This window comes from Cavia porcellus, unplaced genomic scaffold, assembly GCF_034190915.1.
Source record: "Cavia porcellus strain 051 isolate PalLab524CR breed Dunkin Hartley unplaced genomic scaffold, mCavPor4.1 scaffold_13, whole genome shotgun sequence".
Lineage (NCBI taxonomy): Eukaryota > Metazoa > Chordata > Mammalia > Rodentia > Caviidae > Cavia > Cavia porcellus.
Window position 1 is genome coordinate 35,721,711 of NW_026947496.1, and position 13,525 is coordinate 35,735,235.

The following is a 13,525-nucleotide window of genomic DNA, read 5'->3' on the forward strand; positions in this document are numbered from 1 at the left end:
TTTCTAATTGGTGCCTTTCTGCAACATCGTCGTTGACTCACGTGTTCTGTTGGTCAGTTGTCAACCTGATGGGTGTCTAAAAGGTGTCCTAGATGCTACTGGTGCAGATTCATTATGTAGCTCTATCCTCAAGGAGCCGTGGGCCAGGGAGAGTCATAGACAATGAGACACAGGACTGGGGAGAGTGGGGTGAATGTGGCCTAAGATCTTGCACAACCAACCCAAGAAGTACTCAGCTAGGAAGGGATACAGCTCACTAGCCATCCAGTGAGTGTCTCATGTGCTGTCATTCCTGGCATGAAGGGTGGTTTCATAGATAGTCAGGCTTGTCCTCTGAGCTGCCAAATAGCCCCATCTATCCACTTGACATATTCAGCTGGGTGTTTCACAGCTGACTTATCCTGTCCTAAGCTGAACATAATCCTTCCTTCCAAACTTTTCACCAGAGTTCCTTGTGTCACCTCACTACTCAATCATCCTTAAGACTCCCTTTCTTTCTCTGTCTCTTTCACCTCCCAATTACCTCCCAAGCCTTTTCCCTCTTCTCCAGCCTCACTGCTGCTGTCCTGACCCCAGCAGCCACTACATGTCACCCAAATAATGTCCTCCTAGCTGGTCTCCTATAGAGTTAGTGGAGCCTGTCGTTCTCAGCATTAACCTCAACAGTAGATTCCATTTGAAGATACGGTCCTTGTATTAGCTTTCCTGGCACTGGGACAAAACACCTAAAACCTGAAATTTAAAAGTGAAGTTTAATGTGGCTTAGGGCTTTTGAGGGTTCAGGCCACAGTCAGCTGCTCTCGGAAGGCAATAGCATGGTGGAAGGTTCTGGTAGAGGAACACTGCTCACCCCACAGCAGCCAGGAATCAGAGAGATAGGGGGAGGAGTCAGGGACAAATACACCCTTCCAGGTTACGCCCCAGTAACCTGCCCTAACTAGGCCCCATCTCCTAACAGCACATAATAAGTTCATGAATGGATGAGTCTTCTAATGAGTGCAGCACCCACCATGATCCAATCAATCACTTTTCAAACTCATGGGACTTCTTGGGAGACATTTCAGATCTAAACCGTAACAGTCCTAACTTACCATTGTGACCTACACAGACCTCCTGCCCCCTCACTGAGCAGCACTTGCGCCAGTCTCCTGCAGCTCCAACCACCCTGGCCTTCTGGGCCCTGATGGCCAGCATTCTCTCTCCTGCTCAGGATGTCCCACACACTGCTCCTCCGGCCCAGCCCATACTCACATCGCCCTGCTTAAGCCTGCTCAGCCACATCCACCTGTGGTGCCACTTTCTTAGCAAGACTGCACCTGACCTCCAGACTTCTTGTCTTCCAGTGACTTACACCCAGTTGTATCTGCTTGATTCCTAGCTGTTGTCCCTGCGTAGAGGCCTGGGTTGCTCATCTCCTCCATCTTGCTAGCATTAAGTACCTGACATAGAAGAGATGGTAAACAGGGTTGTGGATGAAATTAAGTTTATTGAACAATAAATGAAAGACTCTCAATAGAGCATAACACTTCTTCCATTTTATGACTTTGAGAGAGGAAAAAAAGTTATAAATAGAAACCTTAAGATGAGGGGATTTCCCTCCAAACCTCTGTCTGCTAGCCTAACTTTGTGTGTGTGTGTGTGTGTGTGTGTGTGTCTCTGTGTGTGTGTGTGTGTGTGTGTGTGTGTGATTATGGAGACTGAAACCAGTGCCTATGCACTGATCTATACCCACAGCCCTTATTTTCATTTTTTGTTTTTGAAACAAGACCTTGATAAGTTGCCCAGGCTGGATTTGAAATTGTGATCCTCCTGCCTCAACCTCCCAGAGTGCTAGGATTACCAGCATATACTGTCCCACCACACCCAGATAACTTTCCTTTATTTGATGACGTTTACCCTCTTCCATTCATGTTCTGGACTTGAGAGATAAAAAAAAAAAAAACTGTGTTCTTGAATTAATCAGTGGTGATAGTTGTGGAGTATTGTGAATACCCCAAAAGCCACTGGATGGTACAATTTTAAATGGTCAAAATGGTGAATTTCATGTTACATGAATTATAGCCCCACTAGAGGGAAAGGGCACAGTGGCAAGAGAGGCAGAAACAACAGGAGCCTGGCTTGGGGCTGGGGAAGAGGAAAGGGGTCAGGGGGATGAAGGATTTGTGTTTTGTGGAGTCCAGCTAAGGAACTGGCAGCTCCTTTCCTTAGTGGCAGCTAAGTGACCAGGAGCTGTCTGAGCCCCCACCACCGCTCTCTTCTTGGCTGACTCCGGGCTGAAGATCCAGTGCCTGCCTCCTCCAAGCCCTCTTCCGTGCTGCTCATGGCCTGTAGCTCTGGGACAATACCAAACACTGGAGAGGCCAGGTGGTAGGGCTATGGCTGCGGGACCTGTGTGAGTTGTAAAAAAAATCCCACTTTTGGTATGGTCTCAGTACCCAACAACATAAGAAAATCAACTGGACCACATAGAAGGAAGTATAAATCTTTTTATTATTTTGAAGGTATAAATTTTTTTATTATTTTGAAAATGCAACAGAACAAGACAGAACAAAGCCAACTGAGACTGTGTAGTGAAATTGGTACAGAACTTCACAGCAGGTTACCAGGATAATAGCAATAGGTATCACAGTGTATCTTGTTATCATCACATTTGTTGTTCTCTCAATCACATATAGCAAAATAAAATGAAGTACAGAACACGACAGAGCTTATCAAAACAGAATATTGAATGGAACAGTACCATTAATCAGACTAAAGCAAAACAGTAGTAAAATATTTCCCTTCAAAAAGATGGTAAAAGGAAATCCCCCTTATTTGCTATATTGCATATGGTCAACCTCCCAAGAGATGCTCAGATCTCTGGTTCCCATTTCCTAAAGGGGAACATGGGAAGTGGGATGTTTGACTCTAAGCCTGTGCACTGGTAAGCTCACTATTGCTTAGCAGGGAGGGAGGCTGATTGCTTGGTTTCCCAGCGTCCTAAGTTCCAACATGGTGCGGATCTCAGGAGACACTGGTGGTTCTCCCCCTAGAGGGGCTGTAGCCTGCCACACCACAGCTGCTTACCAGAAGGGAGTATAAATTGAAGACAAAAATTAAGTTACAATAATAGTGGCCTAGCAACCAGCCTAGCAATAGTGCACCTAGCAACCAGCCGTCTTATCTTTTTCCTTTCTTTCACAGTCCCTTCTATCTTGGACTCTTGACTCAAGGGAAAGTATCTTACAGAGATAAGAATGACCTTCTGTTACCTTGGCCACACCCTTCTCTACACCAGTCTGTGTCCTTATGTGGAAGAGAGCTCTGTTTGCTCCATGCAGCCTCCGGTGTCCACTGAGAAGGGTGGCATAAATTCAAAGAGCGTGTGATTTGGAGTCCAGTACAGCCAGGGCTACTGTATGCTGGCTCTCGGTACATTGAGGCAACAGGAAGGGTTTCCACACAGAAGTCACTCCTGCAGGGTTCTCTCAAACAGGACTCTGAGCAAAGGAAATAGACATAAACTATTCAAGGAACCAAGACTGACCTATTGGAAAGAAATGAGGATTTTGAACATAGTGCAGTGGATGTTTCTAGAATCATCCTCCAGTGATCCTCAAACTTGGAGACTTCTCTGGCAAATAATACACATCTAACACACAGTGACTCAAGGGAGGGAACTCTGCTTTCTTGCTCTGTCACAGACCAGCAGGGAGCTTTGTCATACTGATGGCTATACTCAGGGGCCAACAGCAGAGAATAACTGTGAAGGGCATAGTGGAAAAAGGCCTGACCATGTGGAGGATGGTCCACCACACTCAAAGGAGAAGCCCAGGGAATCCAAAGGAGCCAGGCAGGAAGATGTTCCGAGGACAATCCAGGATGTCTCAGGAAGCCATTTCTGGTTAGAGGGAACTCTACAGGCACTGGGGACCTCGTGCTTGCAGGTGCAAGTGAAGAACCATGAGACACTTTGTTTTGGTTACCTTACCATTAAACTCATCCTTTCCTTGGCTTCTGAGGCTCCATTCTCTTCTGATTCTTGTCTATTTCTCCGAGTTTTCTTTCTCATCTCCTTCATAGGCCTCTCTTTCTCACCTGCCTCAGTAAGTGACAGTGACACCAAGTGTGGCAATTTCTTTTCCCACTCAGCCATTGCTCACAATTGTTCACAATTCTCTCTAGCTTCAACCCAGCCCATACACTGGTTACTATGATTTCCTGTCTTAGCCCTGTCTTTTCTGCCACTGATACACATATGCGACTTGGCATTGATAGAAGCTTTGAACATCTATGCCAGGGCTCATAGCATGTAGTTGTGATCCCAGTGCTCTGGGAGGCTCAGTCGTTTCTCTCACATCTGCTTTCCCCGAGTTACCAATCTTGGTGCAGCCTGACCATCCTACGATACAACTGGAAATTCAACCCTGGCACAACACTCCTCTCCTTAACAACATCCTTACTGAGCAGTTCTGTGGACCTGCTTGGTCCCTTCCAACCCACTCAGTGTAAGGCCTCATCTCCTCTCCATCATGATGGTCAGAACTGGTCTCCAGCTCCATTTTCTTTACAACCTTCCCTTCTCCATGGTTCAAACACATGTGAGAGTGATCCAAAACAAAAATCCTCCATTTAAATCCCTTGATTTACCTTCCATTGCTCTTTCACCCTCCTATCACCAACCAAATAAAATCATTGTGCCTATAAGGCTGGGAGAATTGTTTTTCCCCTTCCAGGGATATGATATCTGTTTGTCCTGAAAATAGATATTACAGCTTTACTCAAGCCATAGTGATGAAACATGCTTATCAATGAGCCTATTGCAGTTTAAAAATGCAGGGTAAAAACAATTTTAAAAATCCAGTCCAAGTCAAACACACTGTTGGTAGCTAGCAGCAAAATTCTCTTCAGATCCCGATGGATTTATCGTTACTTCCATTCATGAAAACAAAAAGTCCTTTTATGCAACACTCAACAGAAAATACATAATGAACATTATTTTACCTGTTCTTGGCAACAACAACTGAGCCATGAACAAGCAGGATAACTATGGAGAGGATGTTTTGCCCCAAGTTAACATTAGGATACTAAATTAGGAAGATTTCAGATGAGGAGGAGCAGCATCACTGGAAATCTTCCAAATACATTTTTCATTTAACATACGAGGCTAGAGCTGTACCAGCCCCCAAGGACAAGTCTCATGTGACCCTGTCACTTACCCATCCTCCACTTCAGAGAACAGTGTGGCCCTGTCCAGGGTACTGCAACCCTCTCCAGCCATTCCTTCCCTTAAGGTGCCTGGCCAACTTCCTCATCATAGATAACAAAGACAATTCTCCAAAATGGACATCAACATGTTTGGCTGAACCCAGAAGACTTTAAGACAATAGTTTATAATACATTTTTTTAAAAAAAATCATGAATCCCAGAAGTTATACCTGTAAATATATACAGTGAAGGCATCTCATTTTAATATCTATCTATCTATCTATCTGTTTTGATGGTACTGGGGATTGAACCTAGGACCTTTGTTCTGAACTACATTCCCAGTTCTTTAAAAAACATTTTTTTGAGAGATAGAGTTTAACTCAGTTGCTAACTTTCCCAGGCTGAGGTGTCCCAAACTCTCAAAGTGTTGGGATTACAAGGGTGAATCCCCATGCCCAATTTGATGAAGGTATTTTAATCAGAAAAATTAATGGCTAATATGGAAGCAGTCCATATGTCCACAAACAGATGAATGGATAAAGAAAATGTAGTATTTACACATAATGGAGTAGTATTCTGTCATCAAGAAAGTTACCTGAGTCATTTATAGAAAAATGGATGTATCTTGAGACCATAAGGTTATGTAAAATAAATCAGGCATGCAATCTGAAATATCATATGGTTTCTCTTCAATGAGAAACCCAGAGTAAAAATAAAAAGCAAAATAAAAGATAGATAATAGGAAGTTGGGAGATCTTTCTCAAAGCAAAAGGGGATCAAGAGATGGAAGGAAGGGGAAGGATAAGGATGAAAAAAGGATTTGGGATGTGTTATGTGCATGTACCAACTCCACACAAGGTACATGTACATCATGTACTGAAAACATGCACCAAAAAATGGGATGGGAATCAAGAGATAGGTGGAGGGAGAGGAGAAGGAAGGGAAAGGGGATAAAGAAAGCAATTAAGATGTGTTATGTACTTGTATCAACTTCCCACAAGGAAGGTAAACATTTTGTATTACACACATGTACTAATGAACTAAAATTTAAAAAGTTTATTACAGCAAAATACACATTGCTAGTAATCTCCCTGAAAATACTCCCCCTTGCTTCAAATACAATACCCCATTGTTCTTGTCATTTTCTGAAGCAATTCTGGAAATCTTTTGCGCCTTTACGAAGTGGGATTAAGAACAGTGAATGCTGTTGCTCATTGTCATCCAGCAGAAAGGCAGGCTTGTGAAAACATCATGCTGTGTCCTCATTCACCTTATCCACCAGCTCTGGCACGGTGCAACTGTTGGCTCCTCCCCAAAGTAATAACCAGGAAAGGTTAACATTTTGCATGGATCCAAGAAATGGAAGTAGCTGTAACAGTACTACTAAAGACACTCACAAAAGATCTCAAACAAATGTGTCTCAACTTTAAAGCTGCATGCTTCCCAGGGAAGCAGAGACACACTTACTCTTGAAGAGTGAGCCAGATGTGAGCCCATCTTTCAAAGCAACACATTATTGCCCCACAGCATGGTGGTGAGGCCTCCAAGCAAGAGGGATATGGGCTTCAGGAGGCAGCTGAATGCTTCAGGTTCTTGCCCCGCCCCCCCGTGACAATCAATCATGGCCAGAAGCCATGCCACCTGTAATATCCAGCACTCACTACCCTAAAATACAGAAGTGTGCTGCTGCCTGTCCAGGCCTGAGAGCTGGATTAAACACATTCTGTATGCAGTCACTGGCCACCTTGCCAGGCCTCTTCTCTCAGCTGCACCTGTTCCCACTTCCTGTGGGCAGGTGCCCATCTTAGAAGGGTGTCTGCCTACCCTGAGGGACAACTTCTTGTGTCCCCCTCATTGCAGGATGGGAGAAACTGGCTAAAGGTGGCATGGGAACACTGGGGTTGTGCTGAGTGTTAAGGCTCATGGCCTTTACCTCTTCGAAATTGTGTTAGTCACTTTTGTTTCTGAGACAACATATCTGACACCTGAAGTCAAAGGAGAAAAGGTTTATTTAGCTCAGAGTTCATAGAGGTTTCAGTCCCAAGGGAGGATGGATGGCAAATAAGCATTGCAAAAGAGAAAGTTTGTGGCAGTCATAAGGTAGTAAAGTAATAAGTGACATGGTCATTTTTCTATTCCTTGTATCTTATCTAGGCTACTTAAGCAGGTAGCACTCACACCTTTAATTCGAGCATCCTTGATCCTAGCATTGCACCATAAATCAATTGCACGCTCTAGATCCAGCCACCTCTGGAAAAGCCCCACCTATGACTGCATGAAGCTTTGGGGGAACATCTAACACAAGTCATAACAAAAAAAACTCACTTAGTTTCTTTCTTTCTTCTTTCTCTTTCTTTTTTTCTTCCTTCCTTCTCTGTCTTTTGTTTGTTTGTTTGTTTTGTTTTGTCTTTTTGAGACAGTTTTACTGCAATTTAGACTGACCTTGAACTCACATTGTAGCCCAGGCTGAATCTCAAACTCACAGAAATTCTCCTACCAGCCTCCCAAGTGCTGGGATTACAGGCGTGTGCCGCAATGCCCAGCTTACACCTAGTTTCTAAATGAATCCAGCTCTAATGTCTGAACTAGTGTCCATTCATAGTTCCAAATCTTTGTCCTTGAAGAACTCTGGGGGAGGGCGAAGATGGGGCTCCCTCAAGAGTTGCCATCTATTAGAGGAAATTCCAGGCTTAAAATAATACACTGCCTAAAGGTATATTAGTTCAAACTGGACTTATAACCATACCCAAGACCCTGCACTAACAAATGGTCCCAACTCTAGAAATAGCTCAGCTTCTTATGGCCTGCGCCTGTTCTGCCAAGAGAACCAGTGCTAGCAGCTGGCTTGGACTCTACAGGGAAGGCAGCTCTTAGGGGGTCAACCCATGTGAGGGGGAGTTCTGAAGCTGAATGGCTCTGATTCTAGGGGTGACATTTTGCCATATCTCTGTCTATAATGTCTAAAAATTGGGTGCATTAATACATGTTGGTTGTGTTTTCAAAGATAATAGAAGGAAGAACAGGACACCAGGAGAGGTATTGATCTCAAATTCCAAGCCCTAAACCATAGTCTGACAAGGGCCAACGACAGCTTTCCACTACTATGTGAACAGTTTGATGAACTGGTCTACAGATTAAGAGCGTGATGCGCAGATCGCATGTGACATATGGGGTTCTTCCCTGTGGTTGTGAAATCCAGATGGTTTCTTTCTTAATCACGTGAACTCAAAATTGTGTTAGTCACTCTGTTACCAGGAAGCACTTGCCTGCTGCAGAAGATAGCATCCTCCACCCTCTGACTATCACGTGCACCTTCTTCATAATCTAATAAGAGCACCAGTGAAACAGAGGCTAAAGTGAAACTGCTTCCTTTGTAGTTTCTGCTTATCACTGGGGAAAAAGTAAATATACCCACAGGAGGAAAAATATCTAAAGATGGGTTGAATGTAAAAAAACAAAAAAGAAAGCTTGTGAAGTAAATGTATAGCCAACTGAAAATGGCTAAGCAGACAGCTGAATTATAGAAAAAAAATGGGAGGCTGTGGGTAATTTGTAGCCATTCTGCACAGTCAGAACTAGGCGAAATGTACTACTGTGTACATTGGAACAAGGTTGACTTTAGTCCACCCAAATCCTGGTGCTGGGGCGGGGAAGCAGGGAGCAGCACCAGCCAGTTTGGCACTCACAGCAGACTGAGCGTCAGCTACCATTCCCTTCTGCAGCTGGCTGTCCTTGTGCATGACGTCAGCAGTGTCCAACCCTGAGACTTTAGTGTGTTCCAACCAGCCAGGAAACAAAAACAGAAAAGCAGGCGCTGCTCTGGGTAATTACTATTTCAGAGCCCTCCCAATCTGCTAGAACTTTCTTGCATTTCTGTTCTCAAGTGGAAGCTGCCAAGCCTCCTCCTGGCTCCTATTTAAAATCCCCTGGGCTCCTTCTTGAATCCTTGAGTTTGGTTCTCCACCTGGCTCCTGATCCCGATCCTGCCTTTGGTTTTGGCTTTGGTGCCCCTGTCGTCTCTGGTTAAAGGTTTTCCACTCCTGCCCCTCTCCCAGCATCTTTTTCCTACCAGAATGGCCTGGATCTCCTCATAAGGGAAAGCAGGGTCAGGATTTGCTTAGACCTCTATCTAGACTGAAACTTCCAAAAGTGTGAGCCACATTAACCCTCTTTTTAAATTGATTTAGCTCAAGTATTTCTTATGATAATGAAAAGTTAACTGTTAAATTTGGCAGAGGCTAGGGAAACTAACTATTCTGAAAATCCCTAAGTAAAGGGAAAAAACCCTTTTGTCTTGCCTCTCTGGTATAAGCTTCATTCATACACATCTGGAAGACCAAAGAGTCGATGAAGGTAGCAGTATTTCCTTATAGAATTCCTACTAGTAAGTGTAAGAAGAAATGATAGAATTGATATATTATCATTTTTAATATCCCAATGAAACAATCTAGAATGGTGATGGCTATCATTAGCTAGACACTAGATCATCTGATCAAATTTGGGAAATTTGTAATGGATGAGGCAAACATAAGAAACCACCTGTCAGTTTCAAAGTTATTTAAAAAAAAAAAAAGCCACCAGACTTCTCTACCTTCTGATGAGCTGCAATTGGAAGTATCATCATCTGTGAAATCTTAGGGCCAAAAGCTGAACCTGAAGTCTTATTAAGCCTTTAAGTGTAACAAACAGCTTCGAAGTTTTTACAGATTAAATGAAGCCAGAGATAGGCTTCAAAATGAGCCAGTGATGGGCAGGAAGTGAGTGAGGTAGGCATCAAACAAGACTGGCTACGTTGATTGTCAGAACTGGAAAAGAAAAGCAGAGGAGTTCACACCACACATACTTTTTTTGTTTTATTAAGTTTTTGGACTCAACACTTTTTCTATTTCTCAATGTCTTGCTTGCTCCAACCTGTCACAGGGAAGCTGTTGAGTTCCACTTGTAAGTTATTTTATAAAGAGCTGTATAAATACAAGTTGGATATGGATTAGCTCCATGTAAGAAAGGTTGGTGAAATATTGAGACAGGCTTGCTATGGGGAGATTTTCAGTGCATTTCAGAATAATCTACGGGAGCAAGGATTACAGTGAGTAATAACAGTTACTAGTCTGAAAGCCTTTCAGTGGTTAAAAACGGGACAGGATCTCATAATTTGAACTACAGAGTTGAAATAATCTATATAACTTTTAACATCTCTCTCATTACCAAGATTCTTTTTATTTTATGACAAAGCCATGTTCTAGAAGTTTCTCACACTAGCAGAACATAAGAGGTAAGCCTGGTAAATCTGAACAGTGACCAGGATGGAGAAAAGGAGGTTCGGTGCTCTTGGAGTGTGAGAGAGGTTGGGTCAAAGTGAAAGCATTCAAGGAGGAAATGGGAGGAAAATCAGCAGTCAGGCAACACCAGCCTTGAAATTTTCCAAGGAAGTAAACCACCCTACTAGCAGTATGAGTGTTGTGGCTTGGTAAAATATGTATTCCTAGATAGTATATATTATTTACGATCTATATATAATTTGAGATTATTTTTCTGATAGGAATAAGTAAAATGTATGTTTGTATTCTCAGAGCTCCTAAATCTGTAATTACTGTGATCAATGTTTTGTTTTAAAATGGCCTTTTGGTACCAGGCCTGATGAACGCATCTCTATAATCCCAACACTCAGGAGACTGAGGTAGGAGGATTGTTGCAAGTTTGAGACCAGCCTGGGCTACAAATTGAGCTCAAGACCAGCTTAAACTGCATAGGGAGATCCAGTCTCAAAAGACAAAAAAAAAAAAAAAGCCTTTTACCATTATGGTCTCAGACTATAGAGACTAAGAGTTCTGGCTTCTAAATTCATGGCATGAAATATCAAGGCAGCTGTTTAAAATTCTTCATAGCATTTTACTAAATCTAATCATATTCCAAAATTAACAACTTGGGGCATATTTTCCCAGTTCTGGCACAATAACTTAAATGGCTGGAGGGTCAAAATTTTAAAGAAAATTATAATAAGAAAAAAATAGCACAGCAATAAGCAAAATCATTGCCATAGTATATCTTCCTCTGAAACAATATGATTAACAGGGGGCTGGGGATTTAGCTCAGCGGCATAAGCACCTGCACTGCAAGCAGGCAGTCGTGAGTTCGATCCCTGGTACCGATGGGGGAGGGGGGAGACAATATGATTAACATCAACGACAAAAAAAGGCAGGTGTCAGTTAAACTTGCCAGGTAATAAGAGTACATATACTTTACAATTTGTGAGTCTAAAACTGTGTGACTTTCCCCCTTAGTTTTTTAAAAAATTTATTCAGTACATATTATTTCATATTTTGCTTGCAAGATATTTTCCAGTCACACTATTTCTGTATTTTTTATATTAATTTTTTTCTAGTACTGGGGATTCCCATGTCCATCTCACTGAACTATATTGCCAGCACTTTTGTGTATTTAGAGACAGTGTCTTATTAAGTCACTAACTTGTTTAGGTTGGGTTTGAATTTGCAATCTTCCTACCTCAGCCTCCCAGAGTTCTGGGGTTATCTATGTCACAAGCACACCATGGTTTGTGATATAAAGATTTTTGAGATAAATTATAATTGTGGCTTCTTAGGTATTGAAAGAGAATGATATAGATGAAAACTAAGAAGACACAACTAGAAGTGATGCCAGGTGGACAGGGTGGGGCATACTTTTAATCCTAGCAGTTGGGGGGTTAAGGCAAGAGGATCAATGCAAGTTCAAGGCCAGCCTGGGCTACATGTTGAATTCAAGGCCAGCATAGAATAGAGACCCTGTCTCAAAAAAAAAAAAAAAAAAAAGAAAACCAAAAAATCAACTAGAAGTATTCCTTTTATCTTTGGAATGTTAAAACAATCATTTGGCATATCATTAGTAATAGCATGCTGTTGTTCTGAACTAATACCTGTAACTTTTATTCCTGTTTTCTGGGAAAAGCCATTTCAAAAATTACCTCTGTGCCCATTTTTTTTTTTATTTTTTATTTTTTTTGTCTTTTTGAGACCAAGTCTTGAGCTTATTTGTGGCCCAGGCTGGTCTTGAACTTGCAACAACTTTTTTTTTTTTTGGTACTAGGGATCAAACTCATGACTGTGCACTTGTAAGGCAGGTGCTTATGCCACTGAGCTAAACCCCCAGCGCCACAATGATCCTTTTGCCTGTGCTCATTATTTCTCCTCTTTGCAGGTTACCCATATGAGTCTAGTCAGCAGTGTGCTGGTAAATATTAAAATTCACTTTTCAAAAGGGGAAAAAAATTCTAATGCGTAGCAGCTAATTTAAAGGTATCAATATGTAAAAGATGATTGGTGTGTCTTGCAAACATTTGGGGATTATGAACAGCATTTTTCTTAAATGAAAAGTAGATTGTTTTGCACATAAAAATACTTTTTGAACAAAAAAAAGAATACTGTTTTGTGAAATTTTTGTTCCTATAATTTAAAATATCTAACAAATCAAAAATGTGGATGTTCTTATGTAGCTCACTTTTTTTTCTGCTAAAAATATGGAACGCTTCACGAATTTGCATGTCATCCTTGTGCAGGGGCCATGCTAATCTTCTCTGTATCATTCCAATTTTAGTATATGTGCTGCCGAAGCGAGCACTGTAGCTCACTTTTTAAAGATTAAAAGTGATCAATATTTGTCTTTCAAACAAAAACAAGAACACTGAAATCTTCCCTTTACCCCACAGCTTCCTCCGCTACGATGCTAACTGCCTTTTTACAGAAAAAATTGTTAAGTATTTATGGTCATTATTTCTACCACTTCTTTGCCTTACATTTTCCCATTACCTTCAGTTAGCACCAATGACCTCCATGTTGCTGAATCTTGGCTGTTGCTTTTCTTGGCTTTTGTGACATCACTCTCAACAGGTTGCCATGGCTGCACCTTCCTAGTCTCTTTTACTGTTGCTTTTTCTTTTTCTTTCTTCCTTTTCTGGCCCTTTTATCTGCCTAGGGCTCTGTTTTAAAGTAGCTCTTCTGTTCCATCTATCTTACGAGACCTTATATATTCCCATAACATTTTTCCTTCATCTGCTATGTTGATAGCCTTAGTTTCCTAAATATACTCTTTATTTCCAAGAGCCTTAGGAACACTGCATTAGCTGTCTCTTCAGCTTGGAATGCACTGAGATGTATTTAGTCAACTTATTTTGACCTTGTAAAATAAGACCTATGTAGAACCAGGCAAAATCATTAAGACATTCAATTTTTCTTCTCTTTGTCAATAACCTAACATACCAACCTAACATTTAGGTGTATTTCGTGCAAAACATTCCAGTAGGCTCAAAAAATGGGTAAGACAGGTTCCTATCCTCAACTCACAA

At 41.8% G+C, this 13,525-nt stretch overlaps 1 non-coding gene across 1 annotated transcript; it reads right to left on the bottom strand.

The window, feature by feature from the left end:
• Positions 1-12,694: 12,694 nt before the first annotated feature.
• Positions 12,695-12,801, bottom strand: LOC111757900 (U6 spliceosomal RNA). Its single transcript, XR_002792151.1, has one exon. It is a non-coding gene; the product is annotated as a U6 spliceosomal RNA (small nuclear RNA).
• Between the last annotated feature and the right edge of the window lie 724 nt (positions 12,802-13,525).